General features: G+C 34.8%; 1 protein-coding gene across 4 annotated transcripts in view; it reads left to right on the top strand.

The window, feature by feature from the left end:
* Window positions 1-17,533, top strand: part of daam1a (dishevelled associated activator of morphogenesis 1a) — a 133,128-nt gene that overhangs the window by 41,782 nt on the left and 73,813 nt on the right. The window lies entirely within an intron of this gene.

The following is a 17,533-nucleotide window of genomic DNA, read 5'->3' as shown; positions in this document are numbered from 1 at the left end:
GTTTGTTGTGTGGGTTGCCATGTGAAGATCTGCGGATCACTGCAGATAAGTTTTATGCATACTCGCCCTTTAGCCCCAGATGAACTGGTGTGTGTGTGTGATTTCTGTCCCATGCCTTTAACTAAGTGACTCAGGTGAAGAAGTTTTGACTATTATGAATGGAATGAGACTGGTGTGCATTTTTCCTGTGGGTGTGCCAAGTGACGTCCTTGCATACTTAATCAGCTGTTCGTAAACAGGCTGTCGTGATTTATTGATCTAACATGCTCTTTTTCTGATTTACTGTTGTGCGTTTTGATCTGTTTTTGCTGTATGTGGGGCAGAGGTTGGAAATCTGTGTTGTGTGTGTGTGTGTGTGTGTGTGTGTGTGTGTGTGTGTGTGTGTGTGTGTGATTGCTTGTTGTAATTCAATGTTACTAGTTTAAAATGATAACAACAGATCTTCTTGAATAGGATCTAAGATTTTATAGGTGGTTCCTTTTTTATAGATAATAGTTTAATAACATAATGTAAAAAAAAAGCTCTATTAAAGTTTAAAGATCACTTCAAACTTGGTATCAGTTGTGATTAATAGGTACATGTTATGAGTAAAATATCTCTTTGTGTTTAACGTTAGAAGCTTAATACTATTTTATGATAAACTATAATAAAAGTATGCTCATTTTTAGAGCTTAAATATGCAGGAAATGACCATAAGTCAATATAAAAATCTTCCGTGTTTTCAGACTGCCATTAAAATATGAGAAAGGTAAAATATGGATACACGCGTATACTTTTCAGTATTTAAGGTCTCATCAAAGCTGGAATATTTTTTATTGACCTGTTGTCATTTTCTGCTAACGAGTTATCTTAATAAACAATAGTCTTGTTTTGAAGTGGTTTTTTAAATAATACACAATATTCTTTTGCATTGGAACATTCCTATTTCTGCATATACACAACTGATAATAACTTTTTAAACTGATGAATTTTCTCTAGAGCTGCATTTTACAGTATTTTTATATAGGGCTGAGCGATTAAAATCGGTATCGATATTTATTGACTGAACATTGTCAATATTGATAAAAGAATGCATTTTCCAGGCGCACCTATTTGAAAACATGTCAACTTTTCTGAATGCCGCAAGCCCACTGCGATTCATGTACATAGGTAGAACTAACCAATCTGCCTCGTACTTTGTATGGAATATACACATTTGAGTAATAATGGCAGACTAATTACCTCAGACAAACACAGCGCACCCAAACACTGCAGCGTTTTGAACTTGCAACTGATCTACAGCAATGGTTTGTCTGTTTGTCATCCTCTGAGAAAATAATCAATGGATGGCTAGTTACGAGAGACGCCAGGGGAGCGCGAATGCAAAGCCCATTGTAATTCAATTTTTTTTTCAATTCAGCTTTATTTGTATAGCGCTTTTACAATGTAGATTGTGTCAAAGCAGCTTCACATAAATGGTCATAGTAACTGGAACAGTGTGGTTCAGTAACTGGAACATAGTGGTTCAGGTTTTAGTGTTTAAGTTCAGTTCAGTTCAGTTTAGCTCAGTTCAGTGTGATTTTAATCATTACTGAGAGTTCAAACACTGAAGAGCCAATTCATCGATGCGTAGCTCTACCAATCCTGAACCATGCGAGGCAGTGGCGACAGCGGACTAGGCTAAATGGTCAAGGAATCCACGCACACGCGATTGTCACTTCAGGTCGGAATAACAACACATGTGAAAATTTTTGCCGTATAGCAGCAGTGAGGAGATTATAAATGAAAAAGGATGTCGCCAGAGTGGCTTTTTGGTTTCTTTTTTTGAGCATCCCAGCCACTAGCTCCCTATCTGAAAGAGTTTAGCAAAGAGGCTAATGTAGTCATTCAACTTCACAATCTGTAATGCTGCAGTATGTATTTGAATAATGATGGTTGGTTCCTTTACTTGAAAGCTCAGATTTGATTATCATAAATTATGTTGTTGACAGTTTGTGGTTTACTGTATCATTATTATTCACACAGTACAGATTACCTTAAAGTTTGCTTTGGTTGTTTATTATTAACACTTTACCATTGCACACACTTTGTAACATTTTATTTATGAAGTTTAAGACTTTATAACTTATGGGCCAAGTTTTTACAAACGGCTTAGGTTAAGCCAGGACTAGGCCTTAGTTAAATTAGGCTATTTAAGACAAATTTATAAAAATGACCTTAGAAAAATATTACTGATGTGCACCTGGAGACAAAAAAAATGACACTGACATATTTAAGACATCTCTCTACAAGTTAATTTGAGTTGAGACAGCTCAAACATGCAATTTAATCTTGACTAGCCTTAAACCTTGTTTGTGAAACCGGGGGATGAAGTTTAAGACTTTAACTCTTATGTTTATTTTATGTTAAAGTGATGAAATATTTTGTTTAAATGTTTTTGACTATTAAAAAAATGCCTTAGCAATGTTGGTAAATTAAAATAAAGTGGTTAAATAAAAAAATCCCAATATTTCTAAATGTATTGTTAAACAATATTCAATAATTATCGATATGGAATGATATGAAACATGATTTCATAATAATGTTTTTGCAATATCGCCCAGCCCTACTTTTATATTCTCATTCTGTCTCAAATCTCATGTGCGGCGTCCTGTACCATAAAGGGTTATCATGACCTAAATAGTGACAACACTACAATTCACCAAATCTCAATTTGTTTTGTGTGTGTGTGTGTGCTTTTGGGTGGATTCATGCTCATTTTTTCCCAATTTATTTTGGAAGTTATATGTAGACTTGAATCACTGTATGTGTTCACGTCTGGTAGGCTTGGTTTGATGATGGACTCTGGTATCATTGCTCTGTTTGCAGATCATTTGAATAAATGTGCTCCAAACTAGCAGACAGAGACTGCAGAACAATGGAGTTGCAGGCTGCAGCCCATTTCGGAATGAACTCTGGTACAATTTAACTAAAATATGAACTCAACGTTGCCAAAGAAACAAACCAAAATTAGAAAGTTATTTGGTAAGGTGCAAAAATAAAGTACAGAAAGATCAAAAATATTTACAGTTCAATAAAGGTGTCAGAAATGGATCACCTTGCGTTTGTGTGTGCGTGTATGCGTGTGTGGTTTCTGGAATTGTTTTGACTCTTTCACATGTCATTGTTTCAGATGTTTGGCGGGTTCTATCATAAATATAACTCTTAAAAGCAGTTTATATTTTTTCTTTTATTTCTTTACGTTTGGTGTAAAAATGTGTAAAGGTGTAAATATAAGCAAATCAGAGCTATGATGTTTAATTTATTTTTTGTTCAGACCAAATGAACCAAGATAAACAAACTAAAAGTGTGAAAAACATCATGAAAGAAAACTTATGACCTTTTTAACAAATATATATATATATATTTATATATATTATAATTAAAAACCAACATCAGCTCGTGTGCCTTGGCATTTGCTTGACCAATCACAGCTGATCTTGGGGAAACCCATTATATCCTCAGCTTGACCGCAATCCCCAGTATTGAAGCCACAGGATTAGCACATGTAATGTAGGCCTACTGATTCACAAACTGGCTTTGCAAAAACAGACAGTGAGCATGCGCTGGATCAAACTCTGGAGGAGTATAACACTGGGGAATCAGCTTTAAATATGGCTATGGAATGAAGATAATGTGGGACAGGGGGCTGTGTTTTGACAACTGCTTGCCTGGTGGACAACATTTTTGCATTTCTTCTCTTTAGTTGTGGTTCCTGTTTTGCTAAAGTGCTCAGATCCCTGAGGGGTTAAGCCTCTGACCCCTGTGGGATGCTACTGTCCTGATGAAGGTATTGATCACACACATATTGTCGACCCATTGAGATTAAATGCAAATATACGGCTTGCACAAGACTATCATCTATATAACTTAATATGGTCTTGTAGATAATGTTGAAGATTGACTTGTTTTCGGGCACTATTCATTCATCTTAAATGTGTGCATGCACCGATAAAAGAATTTAATTACTTCTGTTATTTATTGTAATGCAATATTATTACACCTTTTTAAAATTAATTAAAAAACCAACAATAGTTGTTAGTACTAAAAACAACAAAAAATTGTGCTGGAAAAAAATAATCATAATTAATTAATCTCGATTAATTGCATTCAAAAACTTTATTTTGTATTTTTGTATATAAGTGAGGTTATTGGCTGAGCCATTCTACAGCTTGGTTTTCTTTCTCTGAATTTTCTCTGAGTTTTCTTGACTGTGTTTTGGATCATTGTCTTGCTGAAAGGATTCATCTTCATCATCCTGATAATGTAGATGTTTGGCTGAAGCAGCTAACATTAATTTGCAATGATGAAGGGCAGAGGGTTGTTGAATGTCTACTGAAAGTTTTCAGCTGCTGTCTGGACTTTGACTGCCTTTCTACTCCTCCCTTTTTTCATGTGTTCAATTCTTTTCCCTGTGTCATTTCATTTTTTTACACATAGCTTAATTTGTAAACTAATTAGATTAGTTTTCTTTTCAAATATGGAATTCTTTGGTTATTACTAACATCTGGGGAAAATTAAGGGAACAGCATCTTTAGAAATATGTTTTCTGAGAAAAATGGTGACATGTTCAGTTCATTGAACATCTATTGTTATTTCCCCCGCTGTATGTAATACACACACGTATATTATGTCAAAACAAACTTTTATTTTGGATGCAGTTTATCATGATTAATTTTTGCTCAGCACTACAAAAAAGTACGTTTATTATAATGTGTCTATTTATTCCAATCCACACGTTATGTAATATATACATAATATATCCATAAATAACTATTCAGATATATAAAAGTAAATTACATTTGTTATTTCGTAGAGTTATGATATAATTTTTATTTCATTGTAAAAGTGGGTTATTTTGTATTTTACATATAAACTGAAATTCCTATCCATTTTATGTGTTTTCCCTGAATCTATTTAATTTACTCTCATAGATGACTCAGGATTAGGGCTGTGAGATTTAGGGAAAATATCTAATTGCGTTACTTTATTTTTCTTTATTTTTTGACAGATATTGTGATTTGATTCACGATTTAATTTAGGCTTCAAGCTGATTTGAATTTTAATCAAGCTTCAGCTCAATAATATGTAAGCTGTGGCAACTATTCAGCGACAGCTTTTAAAAATTACCTGTTTTTGTTTCGTGTCTGTGACTGTAAAACCAAAATATTCCCATATTACAAATACTGTTTTTCTTTGATATGGATTAGTCTATTAATGCTTCTGAAGCAGCAGACACCATAATCCCTCTTGTCAGCGATTTCCTGTTTGTTTTCTTTTCTTTTATTGTGGGCGTAGTTCAGTTGCACAATTCTGATCGGTCAGAACAAAAGTGTGTTCACTCAATTGGCTAGTTATAATGCCCCGGTTAGATCACACGATTTCAGCACGATTTCCTTGACATAGGGAGTCATGGGGAATCTTAAATGACAAATAGACAGCAACCAATACCATGTGCCTCACGACACTATCGCAAAAAAAAAAAAAAGCAGGTTTAATATTCTTAACCATAGTGGACTGGTTTATATATATATATATATATATATATATATATATATATATATATATATATATATATATATATATATATATATATATATATATATATATATATATACATACATACACACACATATACATACATATACATATATATACACATACATATATTTTTTATATTGCAGCCTAATATAAAATATGTGATTAAACTAATCACAATGTTTCAAATTGCGATTTGATTTCAATTAATCCCACAGCCCTACTCAGGATTTGTTCTGCATTTACGAAAACTTTCTTCAGTTTGTTTGCTCTTTTCAAAACATTGATGTTAATAGATGATTGTATAATACCCTTGGTCTTGGCCATAACTTGCAAAACATTTGATGCAACATTTAGGTCATGAGATTGAGAACTTCATCTGTGTTGTTTTTAAACTCATCGACACAAAGCAAAGCAGCCGATGAGAACACGATCAATAACACACTAGCACTAAAAACAGGAACGACCTACTTAAATTAATCAAAAATCCATTGGCAAAATGCACTTCATCCCACTCCATTTTAAACCGGCTAAAAACATTTGTTATTTTAAGTGTTTATGGATACGTAAATATATTGTTGATCATCTTGAAATGTATTTTGTTTAAAGAATTGCTTTGTGTATGTTTTCCATTCGAAAGAACTCAAATCAATCAATGAATGAAAAAATACATGCAGCACAAGCTTTCAATGAAAGACAAATATACCAGAGACAACAATTGTCTATTAAAATCACTCATTAAATCTATTATTTCCACTTTGTTTATTCGCAGAACATCATGAAGGCTCACGATTGCACATGCCAATAACAGACTTCACATTGCTTTGATTGGTTCAATAGGGATCAATACTGGAACTTGCCGTTAGGAACATTGGCTTGTATCTGACCAAAGGCCAGGGTTTGTTTTGTATATGGTCGATCCTGAAATCTGCACCGAATGACCTCCGTTATGTAAAGCGCGTGATGGAAAGCTATCGGCTCGTCTGCTGCCTTGAACTGATCACCGCTCTCAGAGTAATGGATTAGCTTTTAATGAGAGAGGCAGAAAATTACAGACAATGTCACGAGTCTGTGGAGCTGTTGGTTTAGAGTTCGTTTCGTGACTGCGTTTGAAAGCAGAGCTCTGATGATAATGATGGATTTTTCAGTGCAGCTGATGATGACGCTGGAGTCAAATGAACGGCGCATGGGAGATTAATTGCATCTGCAATAATACTGCAATATTCTAGAATGATTTTTAAACCGCAGATTACAATGTGGTCATGTGACATGCAAGAGTAAATCAGCCTGCGGAGGAAGCATCAGGTTACACATTTCAATGATTTTTTTTCTTATTAGAATGACCTGTGTATATACACTTACTGGCCACTTTATTAGGTTCACCTTATTAGTACCGGGTCGGATCCTCTTTTCCCTTTAGAATTGCCCTTAATTCTTTATGGCATAGATTCAACAAGGTACTGGAAATATTCCTCAGATTTTGCTCCATATTGATATGATAGCATCACACAGTTGCTGCAGATTTGTCAGCTGCACATCCATGATGTGAGTCTCCCATTCCACAACATCCCAAAGGTGCTCTATTGGATTGAGCTCTGGTGACTGCGCAGGCCATTTGAGTACAGTGAACTCATTGTCATGTTCAAAAAAACAGTCTGAGATGATTTGCGCTTTATGACATGGTGTTTTATCCTGCTGGTAGTAGCCATCAGAAGATGGGTAAACTGTGGTCTTAAAGGGATGGACAGGGTCAGCAACAGCACTCAGGTAGGCTGTGGTGTTGAGACTATGCTTAATTGGTATTAATGGGCCCAAAGTGTGCCAAGAAAATATCTCCACACCATTACATCACCACCAGCATGAACTGTTGATACAAGGCTGGATGGAATTTTGACCTTACCATCTGAATGTCACAGCAGAAATCAAGACTCATCAGTCCATGCAACGTTTTTCCAATCTGCTATTGTCCATTTTTGGTGAGCCTGTGTGAATTGTAGCCTCAGTTTCCTGTTCTGACAGGAGTGGCACCCGGTGTGATATTCTGCTGCTGTAGCCCATCTGTCTCAAGGTTCGACATGTTGCTCAGAGATGCTGTTCTGTTACTGTTGCCATTCTATCAGCTCGAACCAGTCTGGCCATTCTCCTCTGACCTCTGGCATCAACAAGGCATTTGTGCCCACAGAACTGCCGCGCACTGGATATGTTCTCTTATTCTGACCATTCTCTGTAAACCCTAGATGATTATGTATGTATTTCAGGAGACTTGCTGCCTCAAGATTTATTTTCATTAGTAACTAAACTAATTTAAATTTATTATAACTCATTTAATTTAATGAATTTCACTGTTCAGTTTTAGTGTATTGTTCAAAAATTAATTTGCCTAATATAAACAAAACATTTAAACTGAATAATTAAAACCGCGTTTTTTTTGCATGGACAAGTGTGAAATATTTATTCTAATGATACACAAAATTCTGCTTTTTTAATATTTTAGTCAGATTGATTTATGCAAGTTGAGATGAATTTTGTTAAACTGTATATCTTATTTATTTTTATTGAAACCTGATTAAAATAAGTTAAAGTACCATAAATGTTTGTTATCATGAATTTTCCCCCCCCCCATAAATCCTTTTTTTTTACAGTATAATTAATAATGACACTTGGTCATGCTATTTAATGATTTCTTCATTCACTGTCTTGAATAATACAGAAGACAAATGGCATAGTAAATTGCAATCACAATATCGGTCAATACATTTACCACTCGATTATGTGCTAAAATCATTCAGCCCTATTGGGAGAGAAAGCGTCATGGAAAATGAGGAAAGACAGGCCAATAGCTCATTATTTTATTCAGTGGAGAGGCTCTGGTCATGAAGCACTGTTGTTTTCCCCAGAGAAAAGAGCTCTTTAGGTCATATCCTGGAAGAGATATGACTGCTGGCTTCATCATGGGACCTCAAACTCCTGCTTCATCTGTCCACGCAGTTGCTCTGCAATTATGTTATTATGAAGCTTCGGGGCTTGAGTGATGTTTGTCCGTGATGTATGCATTAGTATCGCTTCAGTTTAAAGCCACAGTTTTTTTCATCTTGAAAGGCCTTTAATGTGCTCTTATTTATAATTAATCATCATTAGAAGGTAATTGTTTGAAAGTTTGTAATAATATTAAGACTTTCACAATTAAGATGTGTTAAAAAATAAAGCAGTTATTTATAAAATATAATGTATTCATCAGGGTGTCTGCGGGGTCTTAAATTTATTGAAATGTCTTTAATTTCAAAATTTTAAGCTCTGAAACGTCTTAAATAAACAGAATTATTGGGATGTAAATCTTAAATAATTTTAAATAGGTGTTAATTTGAAAAGTTGTTAAAGTAAAGCTACCAAATCAGCACAACACCCGTCCAATCACCAACAATCTATCTAAATAGTTTATTTTAAAATGTATACATATTTAGTTTTTTTTATTGCAAAGAGATGTTTACTTTGTTAGACATTTTACTGCATTTTTTATTAAATTCCCAAATTAGGAAAATAATATAAACAATAACACATTTTCTCATGATGATAACAGCAATATATTCCTTTACATAATCTTCCATTTACACAAAAACTATTTACAGAAGAAAGTGTGAGTGTATATTTAAAATATATTTAAAAAATAGACATGAAACTTAAGGTTTAATTACAGAAACACATTCAGTTGCTCAATTCATTTGGACCAAAAGCGAACAAATATAAATGTTTCATTCTTTGTGTAGTTTTCGTCAGAATAAATACAAATATTTAACAATGTCAAACTTGCCATAAAAAAGAAACATTATCTTGGATAAAAAGTCTTTACAACTAGAGTTTACTTGTTTTGACACATTAAAATATGTGGTTAAGAAATAACTACATTTGTTTTTATCAATTGCATTGGTCCAACCAGGCGATTACAAAAAATTTTAGTGTCAGCCGTGTATAAGTCTAGAATTTCATTCATATTGTTCTTAAATTCGTCTTTAAAAGTCTTAAATTTGACTTAATTAAAAAAACCTACGTCTTTACATGGTGCAGTTTGTTACATTTTTTTACTAATATTAGGGTAATACGACACTGCTTCACTAATCAAACAATAGTAACTCCACTACAAATATCTGATCATTTCCTTCTGTCTCTCAACATCCACATTACTCCTGAGCCGCCACACACTCCTACACTGGTTACCTTTCGCAGAAACCTACGATCTCTCTCACCCAATAGACTATCCACCATTGTTTCAGACTCTCTTCCTCCATCTCGCAAACTCACTGCACTTGATTCGAACAGTGCCACTAATACACTCTGCTCCACACTAGCATCATGTCTAGACCGATTATGTCCTCTTGCATCCAGGCCAGCCCGTGCCAGTCCTCCTGCACCCTGGCTCTCGGATGCTCTCCGTGAGCATCGCTCAAAACTTCGGGCTGCGGAGAGAATTTGGCGGAAAACTAAAAATCCTGCACATCTCTTAACATACCAAACTCTTCTGTCCTCTTTCTCAGCTGAGGTTACTTCTGCAAAGCAGACGTATTACCGTCTGAAAATCAACAATGCCACTAATCCTCGCCTACTTTTTAAAACATTTTCCTCCCTCCTCTATCCTCCTCCTCCACCCGCATCCTCCACACTTACTACTGATGACTTTGCTACATTCTTCTGCACCAAAACTGCAAAAATCAGTGCTCAATTTGCTGCACCTACAACAAACACGCAAGATACACCACCAACACCACACACACTCACCTCTTTTTCTCAGCTCTCTGAGTCTGAGGTGTCCAAACTTGTGCTATCTAGCCATGCAACCACCTGTCCACTCGATCCCATTCCCTCTCATCTCTTGCAAGCCATCTCTCCTGCAGTCATACCAACACTGACTCACATAATTAACACATCTCTTGACTCTGGTTTATTCCCCACTACATTTAAGCAGGCTAGGGTAACCCCACTGCTAAAGAAACCCAACCTGGACCATACGCTACTTGAAAACTACAGACCAGTATCCCTGCTTCCATTCATGGCCAAGATTCTGGAGAAAGTAGTGTTCAATCAAGTCCTGGACTTTCTTACTCAAAACAATCTCATGGACAACAAGCAATCCGGCTTTAAGAAAGGCCACTCAACTGAGACTGCCCTGCTCTCGGTCGTGGAGGATCTCAGACTGGCTAAAGCAGACTCTAAATCATCAGTCCTCATTTTGCTGGACTTGTCAGCTGCTTTTGACACTGTCAACCACCAGATCCTGCTATCTACGCTTGAGTCACTGGGCGTTGCGGGCACTGTTATACAATGGTTCAGATCTTACCTCTCTGACAGGTCATTCAGGGTGTCTTGGAGGGGAGAGGTGTCCAACCTACAGCATCTAAACACTGGGGTACCTCAAGGCTCTGTTCTTGGGCCACTTCTCTTCTCCATCTACACATCATCTCTAGGACCAGTCATCCAGAGACATGGATTCTCCTACCACTGCTATGCTGATGATACCCAGCTATACCTCTCTTTTCATCCTGATGATCCCTCGGTTCCAGCTCGTATCTCAGCCTGCCTGTTGGATATTTCACACTGGATGAAAGATCATCATCTTCAGCTGAACCTCGCAAAAACGGAAATGCTTGTAGTTTCTGCCAACCCGACTCTACACCATAACTTTTCAATCCAGATGGATGGGGCAACCATTACTGCATCCAAAATGGTGAAAAGCCTTGGAGTAACGATTGATGACCAACTAAACTTCTCTGACCACATTTCTAGAACTGCTCGATCGTGCAGATTTGCACTCTATAACATCAGAAAGATCCGACCCTTCTTATCTGAACATGCAGCTCAACTCCTTGTTCAAGCTCTTGTTCTCTCCAAACTGGATTACTGCAACTCTCTACTAGCTGGGCTTCCAGCTAACTCTATCAAGCCTCTTCAACTGCTCCAGAATGCAGCAGCACGAGTTGTCTTCAATGAACCTAAACGAGCACATGTCACTCCGCTGCTAGTCCGTTTGCACTGGCTGCCAGTTGCTGCTCGCATCAAATTCAAAACTCTGATGTTTGCCTACAAAGTGACTTCTGGCCTAGCACCTTCTTATCTGCTCTCACTTCTGCAGATCTATGTGCCCTCCAGAAACTTGCGTTCTGTGAATGAACGTCGCCTCGTGGTTCCATCCCAAAGAGGAAAAAAATCACTTTCGCGAACGCTCACGCTCAATCTGCCCAGTTGGTGGAATGAACTCCCTAACTGCATCAGAACAGCAGAGTCACTCGCTATTTTCAAGAAACGACTAAAAACTCAACTATTTAGTCTCCACTTCACTTCCTAATCTGCAATTGCCTATTTGAATATCACACTAACTGTACAAAAAAAAAAAAAAAAAAAAAAAAAAATTACTAACACTTCCCTTCTTAGACTTTACAGACCTGAAACTTGCCTTTAGTACTTATTCATTGTTGCTCTTAGTTGTGTAAATTGCTTCCTTGTCCTCATTTGTAAGTCGCTTTGGATAAAAGCGTCTGCTAAATGACTAAATGTAAATGTAAAAATGTAAATGTACTTTAAATGGTGCAATTTGTTTCATTTTACTCCTTTTAAGCTAAGCTAAACATAAATTGTAAATAAATATATCTTATTAAATCAAATAAAGTAATAAGGTTTTTAAATGTAACACAAAATAATTTTATTTGGAATTATTGATATTTTAAACGAAACAAAACAGTGAACATGTTTGGTAATATTGTCCAACACTGCCTACAACTATGTGGACACCTATTCATTGCACATATCACTGTCAATTTCACATTGTCGTTGTATTTGCACTGTCTGTATTTTGTACTGTCTGGTGCCAGCATCTAAGCTTTTCACTCATCATAGCAAACGTGCTGCTGATCATGTGACAATAAAAGTGATTTGATTTGATTAAGATGTTAAATATTTCTAAATATCACTTCTTAGTTATTTTGGTTAATGTTATTTTCAACATTTAGAAATATGAATATTATAATATTATATTATGAACCGGAGTTAGCTTGCACTAAGATATTTAATTTAATTTAATTTAATTTAATTTAATTTAATTTAATTTAATTTAATTTAATTTAATTTAATTTAATTTAATTTAATTTAATTTAATTTTTTTTATTTATTTATGTATTTTTTAAAATTAGACCTGAATTAACTAGTGAACTAGCAAAAAAACAACTACATGTTTATTAGCATTAACAAATATAACTAAACCCTGTAACGGATATTTTACTCATTATTGTAAAGGGTGAGCAGTTATTTTAGCACTCCATGTTCAAATATCTTGTTCCTGTCACAACGGTTGTTCCAGCAAAGAAAGAAAATGCAAATTAACCCCTGAACGGTACATTTCCCATGACATCACTTGTGTTGTGTGCCTCTTTGAGAACACTCTCTTTTAAAGATTCGACCGCCCAGCTCTTTACACTGTGCCTAAATGTGGTGAGACTGTTAATGAAAATGCTTACAACTGTTTAGTTTCGGCACACAAAGCTGAAAGCGGCACACTTGTCATTTCACTTATTTGAACAATGCACATATTTTAATAATCTTTAAACTGCTTGGCTTTGTATTCAGGCTGATCATGTCAGACTTCTTCATTCTACTGGTGATTGGCCGATAAGCAAATAGTTATTCTGTGTCTTTCACATACATCTGTTTTACAGCGAAAAGCAGCAACAACTATAGGCAAGGCAAGTTTATTTATATAGCACATTTCATACACGATGGTAATTCAAAGTGCTTAACATAAACGGGAATAAAAGAAACAAGTATAAAAAAATAAAACTACAAAGAATAAAATGATGTAAAACAGATTAAAATGTGTTCAAACAGGTTATAAAAGCATGAAAAAGAAAAGAAAAACGTAATAGTATGATCTGTCAGACGTAACACAGTGCTCATTCAGTAAAGGCACAGCTTAACAGATGTTTTTGCAGTCTAGATTTGAACGTGCCTAATGTTGGAGCACATCTGATCATTTCTGGAAGCTGATTCCAGCAGTGGGAAGCGTAGAAACTCATGGAATTTCTAATTTATATGATCCTTAAGATCTGAGTGATCTGTTAGGTTTGTATTTAGTGAGCATATCTGTAATGTACTGAGGTCCTAGGCCATTTAGTGATTTAAAGAAAAGTAGTAATACTTTAAAATCTATTCTGAATGTAACTTGGAACCAGTGTAAAGACCTGGAGACAGCTGTGATGTGCTCTGATTTTCTGGTTTTGTCAGAATCCTGGAAGCAATGTTCTGGATGAGCTGTCTGACTGACTGTCTTTTTATGAGGGATAGTGAGAAGTCCATTACAGTAATCCACCCTGCTGCTGATAAAAGCATGAACAAGTTTCTCTAAGTCCTCACTGAAAACAAAGCATCTTATTCTTGCAATTTTTGAGATGATAGTATGCTGATTTAGTTACTGCTTTGACATGACTACTGAAACTCATATCTGTTATATTGTCTTTGTTGTTTTAATAATGTGCACGCTGATGTTGAGCAGGTAGCTCACTTTGCAAAATAATAAAAAAAAAACATTGACTATGAGGATTGTAGTTATATTAACCTATAAAAACAATAATTTGAGGTTTTGTTTTTTATATCGATAAGATATAATATAATTGATGTTATATCACACAGACAATGCTGCTCACATCAGCATGAGACTCATTCAGTTATGTGAATTTCAAATTTTTTCAGCAATTAAAAAAAATACATTTTTATACTACCGAGTACATAACATTTTAGTCACAATATTGTCATTTAATTTAATTTTTTTCACAGTGCACATACTACCAAGCAAACCAGGAGCAGGACATTTGTGTGTTTCAGAGCTATGCTTCTGCCAGTATTGGAATTTTTTTTGTTGCAATTGCTGGCTGAAGCTTTTATCAAGATATATGGTATTATTATTATGAAGTGCCCACAATATTAATATAGTGCATGTTCATTATGACGATATATTGAATTATTAAATATTGACAAATGTCTGCTCAGAGCAACATTGCAGTATTTCAATCATGAATGAATCTATTTTTGAATGAATCAAGTGAATGAGTGATGTTCATAAAGATGGTCTGTTCTTAAAAACAGTCACTTGCTATAATTTTAGCACTATATTCTATGTGGAAGGGCTCATCCCTATGCTCTAAAGATTTACTCTAAGAAGTGACAGCTTTGAAGTGAACAGGGCATAGGGATGGGTCCTTCCGACTGGAAAACCGTGTGTGACAATAAGCAACTTCCTTGTGCAAAGGATAGCGGTGAGAAAAAAAAGAATTATCAGTGCATCGCAAATTCTTTGTCTAGCGATTCTGAAACGATTGTCAGAAGTTCAGAATCAATTCTGTATTCAAATTAGCGCTGGCAAGAGCTACGTATAGACGTATAATGTAACCCACTGGTCCTATTGCACCCAACTCTGTCTGAGCTGGGATTGAATCGGTGATTCTTTGCTTGAGAGTTTGTTGCAGGAGGCTAGAGACCATGGTCAAAGCGTTCCTAGCGTTTGTTAGGAGGCTAAAGACCATGGTCCTTGCATCTGTCGCTAGAGCACCGATTGAGGTCATAGAGGAGTGAGGTTTACCTGCATAGCACTTAGCTAGCTGGTCTTCGTTACACTCACCCCCTAAACCTCACTCCCATCCCGGATGAGCCCCCACATGTTCTACTGCACCTAACATGCTCTGAGCTGGGATCACAATGGGGATTCTTTGCATAGGAGTCGGTTGCAAAAAGAATATTAAATGGTCCTAACTTCTGTCGCTAGAGCACCTTTTGAGGTCATAGAGTGAGGTTTACCTGGACAGCACTTCACTAGCCGTTACAGTAATAAGTGTTGACAGGTGCATGTTCATATGCTGTTTATAATGCTCTGAATTTGGACAAAGATGGACAAACGTAAGAATTTTATCCCATTTGAATGCACGTTACACTTAAAAAATGGCTTTTGCTGCATATTTAAACTAATTTAAAAATGTTTTTAGAGGTTACAACTTAATTGTTTTATGTTCAATCTATTTAAATTTGTAAAAATGATTAAGGTAACTTAATCTATTTATGGACAGCATGAAGCAATTGTGTGGAACCCTGTATTTCTGTACAGTGTACAGTTGTCCAAATTAAAAAAAGAAAACCTTAAGAATTGTGTTGATTCAGCTTATTCAAAATAAGTAATTTGAACAAGCAGCAACACATTTTTCTTTCAGTGTAAACCTAAAAAAAAAAATCATTTAACCTCTATTTGAGTGAATGATTCAATGGTTCATTAATAAATGGACTTGCTAGATATTTGGTAAGATATTTGGTTCTATATTTTCTGTCAACGTTTTCAACCTTAAAGTTATGTTTTGTTCAAGATCTTAATTCTAATTTATTTATTTTGAATAGTTGCTCATAGTTGCTGAATTCCCTTAATGTCTATCAGAGAAATGAGGATAATAAGAACGTTCATTTTACAGCTCTTTAAAGCAAATCAAACCCTTCTGTTGGAGCGGATAAAACAATTAACATCCTGTCATTGTTAGAGTTGTAGTCACCAGATATCCTCATCTGAATGACTGAATATAAGCAGCTCTACAAATGCTTTCATCATGCTTCTGAGGTGAACGGACCACTGAAGTCATGTGTAAAATGTCGGATTGTCACTAAATGGCAAATGGCACTATTAAACAATTGGTGATAGAGATTTTCTGCAAAGTAATGTTACTTTTAGAGTACATACAGCAAAAGCTTTAATCTAAGATGTAGAGGTGTGAACCTATGGTCTCAAGGTTCGGTTATAATTATCATGCCATCGATTCGGTTCAGTTCGATATCTCGGTGCATCACCGTGCATTGACGATGCTTTCCATACACAGTTTTATATTATATTTATTTTTTATTAAATTTGACCCCCCTACTAAGATGTTACAGTGGATGTGTGAAACTACACAGTACATGCACAAATAAAATGTTCAGGCATATTCAGAAGAATAGTGTTTTTAAAGCAAATAGCCGTCACATACAATGTCTGATGATTTACAGAAAACAAAACAAAGATTTTGTTTTGTGTAACGAGTTTATATAAAAACTAATCTGGTTTGAGAATATTAAGAGTAACAAACATGATGACATATTAATAGACTATTTAAGGATCATAGTCTCAAAATACTAAATATTGTCATTTCAAATATTTATACTTTACTACTGTTGGTATGTTCCACAATCTGAAATATGATGACTTTTTATTCCCCTTTAAGCTGTTTTAACAATTGTTTCACAATTTATATTGTAAAAAAGAGCTATAGAAATAAACATTTATCCTTCAGACCACAAGCTTTTAACTGTCAGCAAAAGAGTTTAAATAAAATAAAATACTTATGATATAATATGCTCTATGATCACTTGTTTCATAAATTATTATTATTTCATATATTTTTAATAGTCAAAATACTAATACTTATTCCAGTTATTCTACTAAAGTTTTTTTTAGTGTAACAAAATATATATATATATATAAATAAATAAACATTGTGTCAGGCACATTTAGAGCAAGAATTATCAATTATTAAAAGACTCAATATTGTCAAAAAAACGAAATATTGTGATTTTAAGTCTTTATAATTTAAAAGGTTTTAAAAGTAAAAGGCTTTACTCATTTATTAGCAAAAAAGTTTTCAAATAATTTTAAATATAATAAAATGATGCATTTATGATCTACTGTTGGTATATTCCACAATCTGAAATATTGTTATGACTTTTTATTCTATTTTCTAACTTTTGTTCATCTATGTTGAGCTGCTTTGACACCATCTACATTTAATATAGATAAAGAGCTATAGAAATAAAGAGGATGTATCCTTTAGATCACAAGCTTTTACCTGTTTGTAAGCTAAAATGTTTAAGTAATTATAAATGTTATCATATAATAAAAAGCTGTATGAACACTTATTTTTGTACATTTTAATAG

The sequence above is a fragment of the Danio rerio genome, chromosome 17, assembly GCF_049306965.1.
Source record: "Danio rerio strain Tuebingen ecotype United States chromosome 17, GRCz12tu, whole genome shotgun sequence".
Lineage (NCBI taxonomy): Eukaryota > Metazoa > Chordata > Actinopteri > Cypriniformes > Danionidae > Danio > Danio rerio.
The sequence above is the reverse complement of the archived record's forward strand: the minus strand, read 5'-3'. Positions and strand labels throughout refer to the sequence as shown.